The 14,609-nt window shown below is 33.5% G+C and overlaps 1 protein-coding gene across 1 annotated transcript in view; it reads right to left on the bottom strand.

The window, feature by feature from the left end:
- The window catches only part of LOC145947118 (very long chain fatty acid elongase AAEL008004-like), a 62,992-nt gene extending 53,890 nt beyond the window's left edge, over positions 1 to 9,102 (bottom strand). Inside the window, exon 1 of the mRNA XM_083056896.1 lies at positions 9,048 to 9,102. The gene's annotated coding sequence lies outside the window, so the exon portion shown is untranslated. The remainder of the gene's footprint in view (positions 1 to 9,047) is intronic.
- Positions 9,103 to 14,609: the final 5,507 nt, after the last annotated feature.

The following is a 14,609-nucleotide window of genomic DNA, read 5'->3' as shown; positions in this document are numbered from 1 at the left end:
TTAAAATATTGCAAATTAAAACTTCTAAGCCGCGATTCCCATACGGCGCACAATTATATTCCGCATATTATATCATATAGTTTGTAGGCTGGTATTCTGATGGTACCATCATAATGTGTAGACAATGTACTGTTAAAATATATGAAAGAATAATTTTTGGCGCGTTTTAAAATATTAAAAATTAAAATTTCTAAGCCATCATAATGTGTAGACAATGTACTGTTATAATATATGAAAGAATAATATTTGGCGAGTTTTAAAATATTGCAAATTAAAACTTCTAAGCCGCGATACCCATACGGCGCAAAATTATATTACGCATATCATATTAAAAAGTTTGTAGGCTGATATTCTGATGGTACCATCATAATGTGTAGACAATGTACTGTTAAAATATATGAAAGAATAATTTTTGGCGCGTTTTGAAATATTGCAAATTAAAACTTCTAAGCCGCGATTCCCATACGGCGCGCAATTATATTACGCATATCATATCAAAAAGTTTGTAGGCTGGTATTCTGATGGTACCATCATAATGTGTAGACAATGTACTGTTAAAATATATGAAAGAATAATTTTTGGCTCGTTTTAGAATATTTAAAATTAAAACTTCTAAGCCGCGATTCCCATACGGCGCGCAATTATATTACGCATATCATATCAAAAAGTTTGTAGGCTGGTATGCTAATGTTACCATCATAATGTGCAGGAAATGTACTGTTAAAATATATAAAAGATCAATTTTTAGCACTTTTTATATATTAAAAATTAAAATTTTTCAGCCGCTGGCCGCATAGGTCGCATATTAGTTATATAAGTATATTAAATAAAAAAGTTTTTAAGCTTTTGTGCTTTTGGTACCATATTTATTTGCCAACCTTGTATTCTTGAGATGTATATACGGATAATTTTTGGCGCGCTTTAAATATATTAGAAATCAAAATTTTGTCACAGCGTAACTTTTACGTCGCATATTAATTTTACGTATATTAAATCAAAAAGTTTGTAGGCTCTTGTGGATTTGGTACCATAATAATCTGCTAAGTATGTACTCTTGAAATATATATACGATTAATTTTTGGCGTGTTTTAAATATATAAAAAATCATAATTTTGTCACCGCGGAACCCTTACATCGCATATTAATTTTACGCATTTTGTATCAAGAAGTTTGTAGGCTCTTGTGCTTTTAGTACCATTATAATCTGCTAACTATGTACTTTTTAAATATATATACGAATAATTTTTGGCGCTCTTTAAATCCATTATTAAAAAGAAGATGTAAAGTCGATTCTCGCATATATCGATGATCGTGTCACTGATTTATCCGCGATGTTGATAGATTGTCCCGATGTCGAATAATCGCGCGAGGAAACACTAACTCTTGACGAACACTAACTTTTATTATTTCCGAGTTATTCCGCGTTATAAAAAACGTAGCTGTCTCAAACACGTCCGCACTGTTTGACAGTTGTCACAAATCCAAGATGTTCGCCGTGAGACGTGAATTTTGCTTAATATCCTTGAAATTGTCTAATTATTATGCTTATTTCAAAATATTGATTTATTTTGTTATAAACGTTTAAACTTTTAATTCAAAAATTAAGACGTGTAACTCGTAGATCATTTTCTTCGGGCTCATTTTATAGGCCTTTAAGAGATCTTTAAAACGCGCTCACAGAAAATGTTCTACGACTTACACAGGCCTTAATTTTCGCCAAAACGTTTAAACTTTGAATTCAAATATTAAGGCCTGTATAAATCCTAGAATATTTTCTTTGGGTTCCTTTTGTAGGCCTTGAAGAGACCTTTAAAACGCGCCCACAGAAAATGTTTAAGGCTTTATAAAGGCCTTAATTTTCGCGAAAAACGTTCAAACTTTGATTGCAAAAATTAAGGCCTATATAGGTCCTAGAACATTTTTTGTAGGCTCGTTTTGTAAGCTTTTTTGACGTTAAATGTAAAATATCTTGTAAAATATTCAGTTTTCGGTTATCTTACTTTAATACTTTTATGGATGGAATAATGAGACAAATCATAATTGATGTAAAAAAACACGTAGTTGCTTTTAAGAAAAAGTACGCAGTTGCATGTTGCAAATTACATAAATTTTTTTTAAACAATTATCTACAAAAAAATGCATATACTTATCATACAAGAATATGCAATTAGAAATAATTGATTCCATCTAAGAAATTGAAGGTTACCTCTATGTGATCTTCAAACGATTATCTATATACATATATATATATATACCATCTTATGTTCCCCTCAAGGTCAAAAAACTTTTGTATGAAACATTTTTCTTTATGACCGCTCCCTGCAAAATTACGAGGGGTGATAGATTAAAATTGGACATTCTGTATGTATATATATTGTGACGTGACAGTTTCATTTGGTGAACTTGTCCGTCACAAGGGTCGCGAGACCCGACCGGGGGGGTGATTTTGGGACCTCTGCTCTCTCTAAAATAAGAAAGAGAGAGAGCGATTCGAGCGCGGAATCGGACGCGATTCCGCCGCTGCGCGTTGCGATTGCGTGCTGCCGTAGCTGTTGCGATTGCTGCGGCAGCGGTTGGCGAAATTAGCGAAGGTCGAGGGAGAAGCGACGACATCTCATCCGGACGAAAAAGCGGCAAAAGGAAGGAAACAGGACGAGGGGAGGCCACGCCTTACGGAACACGCTCGGTGAGACCGCGATTGAAATATCACGACTGTAAATACTTTTCGGGACAGTAGATGCCGCGTAAAATTAATATCCATCTCCTCTTCCCTAGGGATCGAGAGCTGAGGAAAAGGGGAAGGCCACTCCGCGCGAGAAGTGCGCAGGAGCCCCGCCACGGAGTTACGGCAAGGGACCCGATGGCATGCCCGGCGCCCGGACCCGGATGCGATCCACGATCGATTGAAGACTCGCGGCGGACGACATCCGGTGTCCGAGGCGGCCGGAATCGGGCCCCCCGTAAGCTGCCGCCAGATTTTCCCGCCCGTATCCTACGGGAATGGAGGAACGTCCGGAAAGAAAAGAGCGCGGAAGCGATGAGCCGCCACAACGACCGCGGGGATCCTCCGGGCCGCCTCACGGCCCTGATTACGGGAGCGCCCCGAGCGGCCTAGTTCGGCGATACGGCGCCAGCGTGTCTCCGGCGAGACTTCCACTCGTCACTGTCGGGCAAGACGCGCGAGTGAGTAGAGGTCCTGACGACGGAAAAGAGCGAAGCGCAGAAAGAGAAAGAAGCGAGAGTGACGTTGCGAAGGACGAAGCTGGTGAGACGTCGTCGCCATCCCCGACCCATGTAGAAGGTAGATTGTTCGAGCGAGTCGCACCGGCGAAATAGAGCCGAGTCAAAGTAGTTGCCGAAATAATTGCCGAAATGGCGGCCGACGCCACGTCATAGATTCTCGGGAGGTCTTGTGTGACGGCCACCGGAGGACGACTCGCTCGAACCCCTTATTACGCGAAAATCTCTCTCTTTTCGGCGAGCCCACAGTCCGAGCTCGGCGATGTAAAATTTGGTCCGATTCGTTTGTGTATCGCGAGTATACGTTCTCGTTAGCTGTCGGGTATAATTAATAAGATCGGTGAGCTCGTAACGTCGTACTTAGCGCGGGTATTTTGTTGCGGTTAATTTATAATGAGCGAAGGGCGGTATACGAGAAGGTCCTGACCCTCCGTTCGGGAATAATCGGCGCGAGCGAGAAGTCCCGGATTCGATACTCACGCGAGTAGCCGAAGGAGCGGATCACGTGCGCGGCGCGGGTACATTAATGTCCCGGCGCGTGACCGTACGTTTATAGTATCGAATTTCGGGCGGCGCGAGCGACTTCCGCATAGTTCTAATACGACGACTTCCGTATGCGAAAATTCCGATGCAACTCGGATCCGGTTATTCTGTAAAATTATATTCACCGGTCTCCGCTGTCGACCGAGTGTCCGTGTCGTCATACGATATACTGAATTTATTTGTTCGTTTTTTTTTGTTATTAGTACTCTGTCGTTAATACGCTTTTTTATTTAATACGTTCTCTGATTTAAGCAAATATACTCATGAAAACCCATCTGAATCGCCCCGTTCTTCTCCTTCTTACGCTGTCGCAATCCGAACCCCTGCTGTCGGCCGAGCTGCCGCGCCTTGGATCGTCGCGATCTCTTAGCGGGCATTGAATCGGGCGTGCCGGATTCGAGACGGACGCGGCGACCGCGTCGCGGAGTCTCAGGGAGTAGCGGCACGGCTCCCGTGCCTGGCGCCCATTCCGGTCGGATAGACTTTAGTAATTTAACCCGCACGCCCGAGCACCCGAATGCACCGAGAGATCGTGCCGAGGGAAGTTCCGCGAAATAACGATAATTATTAAATCGAATGAAAATTTATCGGTTATAATATATATATACATATATATATATATATATATGTATATATATATATATACATACAGAATGTCCAATTTTAATCTATCACCCTTCGTAATTTTGCAGGGAGCGGTCATAAAGAAAAATGTTTCATACAAAAGTTTTTTGACCTTGAGGGGAACATAAGATGGTGACATCGATTTGACGTTGGATAGTTGTTTAAATATCACATAGAGGTCACCTTCAATTTCTTAAATGGAACCTATTATTTCTAATTGCACATTCTTATATGATAAGCATATACATATTTTTGTAGATAATTGTTTAAAAAAAATTTATGTAATTTGCAACATGCAACTGCGTACAGAATACTGCAACAAAAAATAAAAAATTATACAAATATTTTAATCGAAAACAGTTGTACAAAATATTTATTTTAATTTCTTACAAAAATAATGTTATTAAAAAGTTGCGCTAATTAAATAAAAATTATTGCTATATTATATAATTCACTACATATACAGGGTGTTTCTTAAAATAATGAGAAGTATTGCAGTGGTATTATCTGAAATAAATACACGTCTTGTGTGAAACTGTCATGTCATTTGTTGTGCGATCCGTTCAAGATTTGTTGAAATTACATACATTTTTTGAATAATTAAAATGCCGTTATATGTATGAAACTGTTATTGTGATATTTATGAATGTGTCCGATTACAATGAGTTATACGATTATGCGATATTAAATGCATGCTCGATCATTCATTACGCAAATGTTTGCTATATTTATTAATCGGTTGATGCGGCGGGAAAAAAATGTCAATTTTCTCGTTTTTCGTATCGAGAAACTATATAAAAACTATACAATATATACAACAATGCGTTATGTTATAAAAACACACATGTCACAGCATTGTCACCGTCAAATATCACAGTCGTATTGTTAGGTTGACAAGACAATAGATATGACAAATTCGCAATTTAATAATATACATTTTTTACTTGCGTCTTGTTATATTATTTTATCAGTTAATGTTTCAGATATTTGTAATTTACAAAAATAAAACAGGAAATCTTCTACAAGTCTAATACAAGTTAATAATATATGGTTCACAATAAAAAAAAATAATACAAGAAGAAAATGAACCGTAGTGTTTTTAATACTGAATATATAATCCCATTCTTCATAATTGCTCCATCACGTTATGATTTGAAATTTATATATAGTTAAAGTTGCAAAAAAAGAATATTTAAATATATTTTAAGATATTATAGGGAGTAATTTGGAAGAGGGAACAATTTTGAATCGTATCCAGCATCATAAAGATTACGGGAAACAATTTCATTTTTTATTGAGAAGTTCGTTTTGGTGAACTGTGTAATTGCAGATCAATTTTACAAACTTTAATTTTCTTCTTATTTCGTCTAAAAAAATTATATAAAGATAAACGGCAATTGAAATAAGTCACAGTTATTGTTTGGTAAATAATAAAATTATATTACATACTTTAGAAACAGAAAATCTTTTATTTTAAAAAGACTAAAATAAACTTTATGATACATAATATAGGTATATGAAAAAATATATATGGAGCATTCCATACCAAATCAACGACTTTTTTCTCCGACCATTTTTGATTTGCTTCATTTTTTAAATGTTTTTGTATCTATTGAAAGTAGTTTCCATGAATTTTTTTAGATTTTTATCTTTATTGATTTCCGAGTTACATATTTTTTTATAAAATTAATTTAAAAAATTTCAAATATTTATAATTTAAAGAAAAAAAAATATTGGCTCGTATTCTGAGCTCACATTTATCGCTAAATGTGCCTCTAAATGTGTCTTTAGATGACACATAAATGTGGCGATATTCTAAGCGCACATTTAGTGGCGTATATTTAAAGGCGCCTCGCCATTTTTAGTCTAAATGCGCAACTTTATAGTGAAAATCCTATTCTGAACCACATTTATAGCACATTTATGGCTTCTCGATAAATGTGCCAATAAATGTGCTCGAGGATACATTTATACATACATTTATACAAATGCTTTGCAATTTTAATTAATTCTATCACTACAATACACAATTGATTTCATTAATAAAATTATTATAGATCAATTTTTTGTAAATAATAAAATTTTTTAAAACAATATTAATTGTTTTTTGAACAAAATATTAACAATATTAATAATATTTGATAAATTCTGAAATTTCCTTTAAAAGTGTAATAGTATATAAAGTATAATGAAGAATGCATTTCGATTGACTATTTTCACTTTAAAGGATTAATTAGGACGAAGAATCTTTGAAATGAAACTAACTAAACGGAGCACATTTCAAATCATATCACACTTCTATCATAGATGTATTTGACAAAATTGATCATACAATCGAAGTTCGGGAAGTAAATGCTATGCGTGATCGTGGTCCGCGAGTCCCGGTAAAAAATTGTTTATTATAATCATATATATGTATAACAATATAAAATATAATATAAAATAAAATATAATATAAAATATAAAAATATAACAATATAAAATGACAAAGTCATAAAATAATATTATTGTTATTCAATAAATAACTAATTAACCGTTTAGGTAAAGAATCAATTAGTCATTAAATTATTTGTGCTAATTTAATATCAATCTTAATTCCTCTTTTCTTTAGATACGTTAGTATAAGATTTCATATAAAAATCATAAAATAAGATAATATTCATTACTACATGCATAAAATTGGTATAAAGATATATATACGTATCGGCAGATGTAACTGAATTGCTGGACTTGCAAATTGCATTAAGTATATTAACATTCCAAAAAACTGTACCTAATTTCGCAACAGAAAAACAACAAATTATACAAATCTGCATTATATTTACGGAAACAGAAATTATTGAAATATATTAAAATGTATATACATATATGTTGTGCATGTGTGTGTATGTAAAGTTATGTGTTATGTGTTAAGTTTTGTTACAAAATATTATAATGTTATAAACAACTTACCATTTGAATTCTAGTTACAAAAGGCCTTAATAGGAGACATTATTTGTTGATATTTCGGCCCCCTTGAAGAGATTAAATAATACGTATACATGATTACGTGTACGGCACAATTAAGCAGAGTAATTAATGTCAGTCTCTCGTCCAGAACATATTTTAAAAACAACCAGATGAGAAGTATATTTCCGACATGATGGTACACGTGCAAGAAAGAAACCTGTCTGTATTTCTTTCTCAACACAAATGCAACAGTTTCAAAAAGATCGAATATTTTCAATAATAGTTATTAGTTATTTCTTTTATATATAAAGAGTCTTCTATATATCAGAACTATTTTATTGATAAACGGAACAAACGTTACAAAAAAGGTGAAGTCGCTTAGTGAGAGAAAAGGAACGAACTAACTAACAAAGTTTCTTAGCGCAATCACATGCAAAAAAAAATTATATCTAGCGCTGAAGCGCCGCCAATCACTGTCGTCAACTTAGTTACATTAACTCAATTGGTTGCGCGGGCTATTTGAACTCGCTAGATTATACATATATCCAACACTCCCGCTTAATCTAGTGAGCAAAAAAATTATTGTGTAACATTTGGCATGCTTAAGCCTAGACCTTTAAGACAAAATGTGTGTTTTGTACCATTTAAAGGCTTGGTAAAAATATCAGCTATCATTCTGTCAGTGGACATATATTTAAGTGTAATCTCATTCCTTTCAAGAGTTTCTCTGACAAAATGATACCTAATATCAATATGTTTGGTTCTATTATGAAATACTGGATTGCACGCTAGTTTTTGAGCACTTTGATTATCATTATATAAAGTTATGGGTTTATTAAGTTTGATTAGCTCATTTAACAATCCTTTCAAATGAATAGCTTCTTTGGCAGATTCTGAGAGGGCAATATATTCTGCCTCTGTACTTGATAGAGCTACTGAACGCTGTTTTCGAGCTTCCCAGGATATCGGTCCATTTGCAAACATAAATACATAGCCTGTGTATGACCTGCGATCAATTACATCATTCGCCCAATCTGCATCTGCATAGCCTGTTATTTTAATGTCACCAATCCCTTTATAAACTAATGAATGGTCAAGGGAACCTTTTAAATATCTTAGAATTCTTTTTGCTGATTTCCAATTCTGATCAGTATGTTCTCTATTAAATTGACTTAAAAAACTGGTTACAAATGCAATGTCAGGCCTAGAGTTGACAGCTAAATACATTAACGCACCTATCAATTGCTGGTATGGTACATTATTAATACTTTGTTTGTCATTACAATCAATTTTGAAACCTGCCTCCATGGGAGTTGAAGTACATTTTGCTTCTGACATACCGAATCTAACAAGCAGTTCTAGAATATAATCCTTCTGATTTATGCTTATTATTTTTGACTTTCTATCTCTTTCAATATTTAGTCCTAAACATCTTTTGGCTTGTCCTAAGTCTTTGATCTTAAAATTCTTCTTTAATTGTTCTTTTAATTTTACTTTTTCAGTTTTATCATTAGAAAATATTAAAAAATCATCGACATATAACGCAATAATTATAATAAACTTATTGCTTATTTTGAAAAATATACATGCTTCAAACTTTGATTTTTGAAAGCCTAACCTGAGCAATACTTCTTCTACCTTTTTATTCCAAACTCTAGAGGATTGCTTAAGGCCATAGATTGCCTTTTTTAATATGATCACTTATGATACTTATTGAAGGTAAATCGCGATTATGTCATTCCTGCAGTCACTTTGATAGTGAATAAGCAACTGCTTCATTTTGTGCACTTTCATAGACGTATAATATATAGACCGAGCGTCGCCTATCTCTCCCGTAGTGAAACCATATCGACAGATTAGAAAGAGACGGATGCTCAATATCGTAGATTTATCTTTGTCGAAAAATACAGTAGAAGGGAACGAAACTTGCGATCATTGGTGATCGCTCCCCTGATCCGTCCCTAATCCGCCCCACTCTTGAGATTACAATAGGTTGCCAAAGAAGGACAGATCTACGGTACTAAGCATTTATCCTTTTCTAATCTGTCAACACAGTTTCGGCCAAACGCTCGGTCTATATATTATACGTCTATGTGCATTTTGCGTATGAACGTAAATATACTCTATTCAATGGGAGTACGTGCTGCGGTTCGGACGAAAACTCGTCAATATCTATAATCACTCGTATATATTAAAAATCAGAAAAAAACCAGACAACAGCGTACAAATTTTTTAACTTGATATACATAAAATAAGATTGCGTCGCATGGGATCAGCGGTAAAAAAGTATCGATTTCTAATATTTTAAGACGAGCCAAAAATTCATCGATTATACATTTTAATAGTACATTGATTACAGAATCATTTGGTACCAAACAGACACCAGCGTACAAATTTTTTAACTTGATATACATAAAGTAAGGTTGCTTCGCATGGGGTCAGCGGTAAAAAAGTATCGATTTCTAATATTTAAAAACGAGCCAAAAATTCATCGATTATACATTCTAATAGTACATTGATTAAAGAATTATTTGGTACCAACCAGACACCAGCGTACAAATTTTTTAATTTGATAAACATAAAATAAGGATGCGTCGCACAGGGTCTGCGTCAAAAAAAATCAAGTTCTAATATTTCAAGACGAGCCAAAAATTCATCGATTATACATTTTAATAGTACATTGATTACAGAATCTTTTGGTACAAAACAGACACCAGCGTACAAATTTTTTAACTTGATATACATAAAACAAGGTTGCGTCGCATAGGGTCAGCTGTAAAAAAGTATCTATTTCTAATATTTTAAGACGAGCCAAAAATTCATCGATTATACATTTTAATAGTACATTTATTACAGAATCTTTTGGTACCATGCAGACACCAGCGTACAAATTTTTTAATACGATAAACATAAAATAAGGATACGTCGCACAGGGTCCGCGTCAAAAAAGTATCAATTTCTAATATTTTAAGAAGAGCCAAAAATTCATCGATTATACATTTTAATAGTACATTTATTACAGAATCATTTCGTACCAAACAGACACCAGCGTACAAATTTTTTAACTTGATAAACATAAAATAAGGAAGCGTCGCACAGGTTCCGCGTCATAAAAGTATCAATTTCTAATATTTTAAGACGAGCCAAAAATTCATCGATTATACATTTTAATAGTACATTGATTACAGAATCTTTTGGTAACAACCATACAAATACGTACAAATTTTTTAACTTGATATATATAAAACAAGGTTGCGTCGCATAGGGTCAGCGGTAAATAAGTATCGATTTCTAATATTTTAAGACGAGCCAAAAATTCATCGAATATATATTTTAATAGTACATTGATTACAGAATCTTTTGGTATCAACCAGACAACAGCGTACAAACTTTTTTATTTGCTATACATATATTAAGGATGCGTCGCATAGGGTCAGCGGCATAAATGTATCAATTTCTAAAATTTTAAGACGAGCCAAAAATTCATCGATTATACATTTTAATAGTACATTGATTACAGAATTTTTTGGTATCAACCAGACAACAGCGTACAAATTTTTTAACATGATATACATAAAACAAGATTGCGTCGCATAGGGTCAGCGGTAAAAATGTATCGATTTCTAATAGTTAAAGACGAGTCAAAAATTCATCGATTATAGATTTTAATAGTACATTGATTACAGAATCTTTTGGTACCATGCAGACACCAGCGTACAAATTTTTTAATACGATAAACATAAAATAAGGATACGTCGCACAGAGTCCGCGTCAAAAAAGTATCAATTTGTAATATTTTAAGACGAGCCAAAAATTCATCGATTATACATTTTAATAGTACATTTATTACAGAATCATTTGGTACCAAACAGACACCAGCGTACAAACTTTTCAATTTGATATACATAAAGTAAGGTTGCTTCGCATGGGGTCAGCGGTAAAAAAGTATCGATTTCTAATATTTAAAAACGAGCCAAAAATTCATCGATTATACATTCTAATAGTACATTGATTAAAGAATTATTTGGTACCAACCAGACACCAGCGTACAAATTTTTTAATTTGATAAACATAAAATAAGGATGCGTCGCACAATGTCTGCGTAAAAAAAAATCAAGTTCTAATATTTCAAGACATGCCAAAAATTCATCGATTATACATTTTAATAGTACATTGATTACAGAATCTTTTGGAACAAAACAGACACCAGCGTACAAATTTTTTAACTTGATAAACATAAAATAAGGATGCGTCGCACAGGTTCCGCGTCATAAAAGTATCAATTTCTAATATCTTAAGACGAGCCAAAAATTCAACGATTATACATTTTAATAGTACATTGATTACAGAATCTTTTGGTACCAACCAGACAACAGCGTACAAACTTTTTCATTTGCTATACATATATTAAGGATGCGTCGCTTAGGGTCAGCGGCATAAATGTATCAATTTCTAAAATTTTAAGACGAGCCAAAAATTCATCGATTATACATTTTAATAGTACATTGATTACAGAATCTTTTGGAACAAAACAGACACCAGCGTACAAATTTTTTAACTTGATAAACATAAAATAAGGATGCGTCGCACAGGTTCCGCGTCATAAAAGTATCAATTTCTAATATTTTAAGAAGAGCCAAAAATTCAACGATTATACATTTTAATAGTACATTGATTACAGAATCTTTTGGTACCAACCAGACAACAGCGTACAAACTTTTTCATTTGCTATACATATATTAAGGATGCGTCGCATAGGGTCAGCGGCATAAATGTATCAATTTCTAAAATTTTAAGACGAGCCAAAAATTCATCGATTATACATTTTAATAGTACATTGATTACAGAATCTTTTGGAACAAAACAGACACCAGCGTACAAATTTTTTAACTTGATAAACATAAAATAAGGATGCGTCGCACAGGTTCCGCGTCAAAAAAGTATCAATTTGTAATATTTTAAGACGAGCCAAAAATTCATCGATTATACATTTTAATAGTACATTTATTACAGAATCATTTGGTACCAAACAGACACCAGCGTACAAATTTTTTAATTTGATATACATAAAGTAAGGTTGCTTCGCATGGGGTCAGCGGTAAGAAAGTATCGATTTCTAATATTTAAAAACGAGCCAAAAATTCATCGATTATACATTCTAATAGTACATTGATTAAAGAATTATTTGGTACCAACCAGACACCAACGTACAAATTTTTTAACTTGATAAACATAAAATAAGGATGCGTCGCACAGGTTCCGCGTCATAAAAGTATCAATTTCTAATATTTTAAGACGAGCCAAAAATTCATCGATTATACATTTTAATAGTACATTGATTACAGAATCTTTTGGTACCAACCAGACAACAGCGTACAAATTTTTTAACTTGATATACATAAAACAAGGTTGCGTCGCATAGGGTCAGCGGTAAATAAGTATCGATTTCTAATATTTTAAGACGAGCCAAAAATTCATCGAATATACATTTTAATAGTACATTGATTACAGAATCTTTTGGTATCAACCAGACAACAGCGTACAAATTTTTTAACTTGATATACATAAAATAAGATTGCGTCGCATGGGATCAGCGGTAAAAAAGTATCGATTTCTAATATTTAAAGACGAGCCAAAAATTCATCGATTATATATTTTAATAGTACATTGATTACAGAATCTTTTGGTACCATGCAGACACCAGCGTACAAATTTTTTAATACGATAAACATAAAATAAGGATGCGTCGCACAGAGTCCGCGTCAAAAAAGTATCGATTTCTAATATTTTAAGACGAGCCAAAAATTCATCGATTATACATCTTATTAGTACATTGATTACAGAATCTGTTGGTACCATGCAGACACCAGCGTACAAATTTTTTAATACGATAAACATAAAATAATGATGCGTCGCACAGGGTCCGCGTCAAAAAAGTATCAATTTCTAATATTTCAAGACGAGCCAAAAATTCATCGATTATACATTTTAATAGTACATTGATTACAGAATCTTTTGGTACCATGCAGACACCAGCGTACAAATTTTTTAATACGATATACATAAAATAAGATTGCGTCGCATGGGATCAGCGGTAAAAAAGTATCGATTTCTAATATTTAAAGACGAGCCAAAAATTCATCGATTATATATTTTAATAGTACATTGATTACAGAATCATTTGGTACCAAACAGACACCAGCGTACAAATTTTTTAACATGATATACATAAAACAAGGTTGCGTCACATAGGGTCAGCGGTAAAAAAGTATGAATTTCTAATATTTTAAGACGAGCCAAAAATTCATCGATTATACATTTTAATAGTACATTTATTACAGAATCTTTTGGTACCATGCAGACACCAGCGTACAAATTTTTTAATACGATAAACATAAAATAAGGATGCGTCGCACAGGATCCGCGTCAAAAAAGTATCAATTTCTAATATTTTAAGAAGAGCCAAAAATTCATCGATTATACATTTTAATAGTACATTTATTACAGAATCTTTTGGTACCATGCAGACACCAGCGTACAAATTTTTTAATACGATAAACATAAAATAAGGATGCGTCGCACAGGGTCCGCGTCAAAAAAGTATCGATTTCTAATATTTTAAGACGAGCCAAAAATTCATCGATTATACATCTTATTAGTACATTGATTACAGAATCTTTTGGTACCATGCAGACACCAGCGTACAAATTTTTTAATACGATAAACATAAATTAAGGATGCGTCGCATAGGATCAGCGGCATAAATGTATCAATTTCTAATATTTTAAGACGACCCAAAATTTCATCGAATATACATTTTAATAGTACATTGATTACAGAATCATTTGGTACCAAACAGACACCAGCGTACAAATGTTTTAACTTAATATACATAGAATATTATTGCGTCGCATAGGGTCAACTGTAAAAAAGTATCAATTTCTAATATTTTAAGGCGAGCCAAAAATTCATCGTATATATATTTCAATAGTGTATTGTTTGCAGATTATCTTTGTACCATAAGCATACCAGCGTACTACCTTTTTGGTCCAATATACGTTATATAAATCTGCGCCGTATGGGATTTGCGGCTTAAAAATTTTAATTTTCAATATTTCAAAACGTGCAAAAAATTAATCTTATATACATTTTAACAGTACATTGTCTGCACATTATCACGAGTTATGCGTGACTGCATGCATATATCGCGGTAATATATGTCGAAACTCATTTCTACTGCGCATTCGGAATTC

This window comes from Prenolepis imparis, unplaced genomic scaffold, assembly GCF_030444845.1.
Source record: "Prenolepis imparis isolate NDT839.2.m4 unplaced genomic scaffold, iyPreImpa1.0 SCAF_44, whole genome shotgun sequence".
Lineage (NCBI taxonomy): Eukaryota > Metazoa > Arthropoda > Insecta > Hymenoptera > Formicidae > Prenolepis > Prenolepis imparis.
The sequence above is the reverse complement of the archived record's forward strand: the minus strand, read 5'-3'. Positions and strand labels throughout refer to the sequence as shown.